The following is a 6,000-nucleotide window of genomic DNA, read 5'->3' on the forward strand; positions in this document are numbered from 1 at the left end:
ATGGACGTAGGTGTGCGCCGGGTTCTCCATTAGGGTTGGTGCAACGGTTTGACAGCAGCGAAGTGTGAAGAGGCTTGTGCACTTGAATTTTGGTGCCCAGACAAAAACCGTTAGAAGGCCGAACCACAGACCACCTTGCAGAACTTCAAATCCGGAGCTCTCCGTACGATATCACTTGATTTACAGCGCAGTTTGCGTACAAGTGGTCCAAAGACTTTTTCTTTTAGATGCAAAGCAGCTTTTGCTCTGGCGTGCGCACGGGGGGGGGGAGGGGGGGGCGCAAAATCTGCCCCGTACATTGACCCTTCTAGTCACCTAAGAGGGAGGGGGGGCGCAAAATCTGCCCCATACATTGACTTAGTAGGGTGGGGGGGGGCGCTGAGAATAACCTTTGCCCCCCCCCTGATAGGGAACCATGCGCACGCCTATGTCGGCGACCGTCCGCTTTCTACCACCTAGCATAGCCATCTGTAACATAATGAGCGCGCGCTCGCGCCAAGGAGAATTCTTCCTCTTGTTCTTCGACCGCCTTGATGATACGTGCAGAGAACTTTAGGTGCCCGGGCTGCCGTATGCTGTCCTAGCTTGGCGTAACGCAGGCAAAACCATGTGTGCTGGCACGCGCTAGCGCGTTCGGGCCTGTGTAAAGGGCTGGGCAAGACGCTGTAGCCTCTCCCCCTTACTCTCTCTCAGCAATCATGTGATGGCGTCGGGGAACGAGATTCTGCAGACGCGCGGTGAACCCGCGTGGCGTGCTCCAACAAGAGTTCGGGACGAGTAACAGCAACAGCAACTACAGTGAATTCATGATGTGCTCCACTTGCAAGGACGCGTTAACATCGGGCAAGATGCCCGTGATGAACGGAATTTTAAGTCGACCATGCGCTGCTTCGCATCCCCACATGGTTCCTTTTAGTGGGAGATGGTGTTTTTTTTTCTCTCAGTCGATGTTTTGATCCTCCCCCGCTCCCCTTTGAAAGCATACAGCACATTTTTCCTTTTTTTTCTGAAGAAAAGACGCAAGAATTAAATTCTGATGTACTTTCGCTGTAGTATCGGACTAAAGGGCGTTTAGCAGACATGAAATGCGGTACATCGCGCGAAAACCATGAATGTTGTCTGGGCGGTTCTTCTAAGCATCCCTAGTTTAGCTTTGCTTAGACTGATTTAACGCTACAGTTACAGGTATTTCGTTCTTTCAGACCGGGAGGAAGGAGAGCCGGAAGCCTCTCAGTCAAAAGATTGAATAGCTTGGTGGGTTTGATGTGGTTTGGCTTGCTATCCAAAATTCACGGCGTCCACGTACCCGATGCCATCGGCAATTAACAGCGTCAGCGCAAAATTCGTGAAGCTATTGGTTCTCTATTGTTTTGACTGTTCATAGATTCACAGTAACTTGCTTGAGCACCTGGCTGAACATTCAGAGTCACTTCCATCCACGCCACCGAGACAAAATACGATTGAGCGATTGGCCGAGCGCTGGGAGAATTAATGTTCCACAGCAGCACAGAAGTATTTAATAGAAGCTTCAGTGGGGAACTCTATATGCAGCCATAGGCGTGCGCAGGGTTCCCAATCAGGTGGAGGGGGGGGGGGGGCAGAGGTTCATCGCAGCGCCCCCCACCCCCACTCTACTACGGGGCAGATTTTGCGCCCCCTTCTTCGGTGATTAGGGGGGGGGGTCGTCCCCCCTGTGCGCACGCCTACGTATGCAGCGCAAAGAAACGAAGACGAAGGGAAGACACAAACGACAGACTGGCGCTATCAGACCGTGTAGATCAGCGGATCAGCGCCAGTGTATGTCATTTATGTATTCGTTTCTTTGCGCTGCACATTGTATATATCAAGACATGTACCAACAATAGCCCATCAGCGGGTTCTTCCATGTTGCACCAAATTTTCGGCAGATGAGCGTTTTGCATCCTGCTTTCACCGAAAGGCGGTCGACAATCGCACCTGCGACCTCGGGCTCAAAATGCACGCGGAAAGCAAATAACGCCAACTGAGCCATCTCGGCGAGCACGAAGAATTTCAACAGTTGGCGATAGTTATGCGCAGCGATCGTTGACACGCCGATATGCCGAGATATCCAAGGCGCACCTGTACGAAATATTTGCCATCAGCATATTAGACGGCCGTGAAAGGCGATCTCGCGTGGCGTGCCTTTCGAGTCCGGTCCGCGCACGGTCAGCGGAAAAAGAGGGCCGCAGCTATTACTCCTCACCGCTGTGCCGGATGCCTACGTGATCTAGGCAGCAGCAGCAGCAGCAGCATGATGTGCCGTCCGGCTTTCCGTTGCAAGCCGCGAGCGTAAAAAAACGCGCCGATAAGGACGCGCTGGCCGAGACAATGAGAGTGCGTCCGATTAGCAATCAGCCATCGATTTTGCCCCATCAACGCGGCGCCGCCGAGACGCGCTATCGTCACTGAGGGAACAATCACGCGCGCTTGACCGAGACCGCATGCACGCGTGTGTGTGCGAGAAAACAAAAGAGAGACTACACACAAGACGGTGTCGCAGCTGCTGCTGTGTAACGCGGGCGATTGTACCTCATGAGAGTTCCTCTCAATCCGGTCACAGCGCGCACGATAGCGGGACGAGATATACGTTCGCCGCTTGGCTCGACCGTCACGCTCGCTTATTTGTCCCTAAAATAAGCACCGGGGGAAACACGGTGGAATGTGGCGTGCTCAGCGTAAACTACAAGAAACGGTTCACGTAGATGTAGATCCTAAACTTTTGGCTCGCATCTACCCTGGGGGATTAGCCAAGAATCGGGTAAATAAGGTAAATCATTTAAAATACAAAAGAGAGAATAATGTGTCCTTTTGTTTAATAAGAATATTTTTTATCAGAATTACTTTAATAAAAGAATTAGGGGTCGAATTGATTATTAGCGAATAATAATTAACTTATTAACACAACAGAAAATATAAAGGAGCCTACTTCGGTTGAATGTGGACCCTTGGCTACAGCGGAAATCTCATTGACTGTGCTACCAAATCTTGAACAGCTTCGCGTACCTTGCAGTCACTGCACCCAAAGGTCAGTTCACCTAGGGATAGCAAATTTGGAGTTGTGCGGAACAGTGTTTCTAGAGATTGCTTTCTTAATGCGGAGAATCTTCGACAAGAGGTCAGAAAGTGTTCTTTTGATCTTCCCTACAATAAGAAAAAAATAAGCAGGGAGGGTGTCAGACCTGCTCTGCATCCCGAACAACAGGACATAACGAAATCACATATTTTTGAAATTCTTCTATCATCCCTCAGTCAGCAATGACTAGAAATTAACAGGTATAGCAAGGTGAGAACGACTGTTGCGTCTATCAGAGATAGAATTCCTTGGTCGACAGTTCTGCTACACAATTCTGCTACAATGATACAATTCTGCATTACACGTTTTTCGAGATAAGTTTTTTTCTTTTACAGGCCAATGTCCCACAGGAACAGTGTATCTTCATGTAGTCGATGCGATCGCGTTTTCTGAAACTGGATCGATGGCACGACTGCAGAAGTGAGTTTTTACTGCCAATTTCTAAAACTGACAGCTTTATACTTCAGCCTACTAGCTTAAATAACCTCCTGTAGTTCGCCGACGTTTCTAATAATCAGTCAGCTGGAAACCAGGAAAATTGGCGAGCCATTACACGGAAAACTCAATTCTCGTGAAGTCGACCTGCATCAAAGTTTGTTACAACAAAAAATAAAAACAAAGAAATGCCATCCAGTTATGGTTGCATGTACCCAAGACGCGTGGCAAATGCTCCGTCTGTATTGGCAATACATACAAGTACCACATGAGTCATCTGTAGTAATTACTATATGGGTACACCGTGGCATTGTCCACATGTTCGCCAGGTTTTTTTCTAAAGTGGCCTACAAGTACTCCATATGTCGTTGCGTCTTCACACCTACATATGCTCTTCTGGCACAGTGTGCACAATTGCGCATGACGAATTTGCGTATCAAAAGCAAAAGCACCAATGAAATATTTAAATGCTCTGATTAGACCTGTGTGGCATTTTTTGAATATGTAAAGTATCTTTGAAAAGCAAATTAAATGTCGGCGGTCACTCAAGACTTCAGATAGGAGCTAAGGCAGTGTGCAATTCTAAGAATAGTTCATGATCTTATGTCTGATGTTCGTTCTTTCACACGGAATGCAGAATCTGTAAACTTACAAAATGCCCAATTGTCTAGCAGTCGTATAAGGAGCAGTTACACATTTCACATGCATTTGCATGGCTAAATCGCAGATGACCCCTCGCAGCAGTTTAACAGGCATTTCATTGCGCTGGTTGGTTCCTACCACTACGAGCTAATGCTTGCTCTTTGAAGGCTTTGCCCTAGATGTGTCCTGTCGTAAACAGAATCACTTGTAAGGCAAGTGGAGAGCAAGCACCAAACCTAAACAACAGCAAGAAGCCAACTGCATCAGCTACTTCTGAGATAATCAGTGTGAGATTGTGCATAGTGTGATGTTTGAATGATTCAGTGAACTTTTCCATTAGCCCGTCTTCCTAGATAATCAAGGTAAATCCGAGACTTATTGAAACTGGGATGAAAAAGTCTCTACTTTCCTTCCTTTTGGTTCTTTATCCCCTTCTAAAGAAGTCTCATGTTTACCTACAATTATCCAAAACGAACTGGCCCAAACTTAGACGTTACTAGTAGCATCTAAACTAGCTTACCAATGGATAGTGCAAACCCAGAGGCCACTGTTTGATTGACATGAACAGTCTTTGGAAGACTATTAAATACCATTAGATATTTCTGCACGTACGTAGTCTCTGGAAGACTTCCAAATATGATGCAGCTTTATCACTCCCGAGCAACATCCAGAGAATTCACCAACAGCTAGCAAAGATTCCATTGTCTAGTCTGGCCCAGTGGCGTTGCCAGATACAACAGATAGTACTGTTTTGATACATGGGTGCTGCAGTCTTGCTGCCAGCTCACTCTTCCTGAGCTGACGTGTACGCGAGATAATGCAGACTTCCTGCATACCACGTGATACGGAAATGTCGAGGAAGTTTCCCGCAGTTCTTGCCGTTTTTACGAAGACACCGAAGCAGGTTCGTGACACAACTTTATTCAGCTTTCCTGCTGGCTGCATTATATAATTTATATGCTTTCGTTTTCATTAAAGCACTGAACTCTTCAGTGCACATCTCTTACAACAAAAAAAACAAACAGAGGGAAACGAACATTATATTACAAAAAGGGGCAACATAAAAGGGAGATGGGAACACATACTGCTCTTGTTCCAAAAAAAAAAAATATATGCAACTACGTAGACTAACCATCAGCTTCAAAGCACCGAAATCACAGACAAAAGTAAAAAAAAACCAAACCAGCCGGCTAGGTTTACCTTCACACACGACTTGATCAAGCTACGTTAGCTAGCCAACCTATGCCAAGTTACTTTTAGTGAAGGAGCAGGCAAGAACGGAGCAAAACGGAACACACGTGCTTGAACACGGCAACCTTGGAAACACTGCAAATCCAACTCGGTTAATTTGCGTAAGTTTAAAAAAAAATTAACGAGAAGCAACAAAAATGAAAGCACTGTAGAAAGGTCGTCTCAACGCGAGCACACAGACTGCTGAATCAGCACTGAAGCTAGAAGTAGTAGTAACGGGGATGACAACCAGTTAAGTCTACACTATTGCCACAGGTGTTCCCCCCTTTCTGTGACTAAGGGCCCCCAGCAGTGGCATCACCAAAACTTTGTCCATTCTCACCTTTGGCCGCCGCAACCCACCCGCGACTCGCCGAGCCTCGTCAGCACACTTCGAGTCCACACGTTTCGGCACACCCGAGCGGATTCAACTCGCCCAAAATGAAATCATCGGGTGCCAACCGTGTCACCACTGCAAGTGGTGGTTCTCTTGAAAGACTGCGCTCACTGCTTTGTTCCCTATTTTCAGCAGAGGCAGAAACTTCGAATTATTGCACATACTGCTGTTTGTAAGTGCTGCACATCCTTTAGGTACAAAA

General features: G+C 47.1%; 2 protein-coding genes across 2 annotated transcripts in view; one reads left to right on the top strand and one right to left on the bottom strand.

Moving 5' to 3' along the window:
* The window catches only part of LOC119396625 (uncharacterized), a 296,945-nt gene that overhangs the window by 272,425 nt on the left and 18,520 nt on the right, over positions 1–6,000 (bottom strand). The gene's annotated exons all lie outside the window — the stretch shown is intronic.
* Positions 1–6,000, top strand: part of LOC119396626 (uncharacterized) — a 272,920-nt gene that overhangs the window by 187,657 nt on the left and 79,263 nt on the right.

Source organism: Rhipicephalus sanguineus, chromosome 6, assembly GCF_013339695.2.
Source record: "Rhipicephalus sanguineus isolate Rsan-2018 chromosome 6, BIME_Rsan_1.4, whole genome shotgun sequence".
Lineage (NCBI taxonomy): Eukaryota > Metazoa > Arthropoda > Arachnida > Ixodida > Ixodidae > Rhipicephalus > Rhipicephalus sanguineus.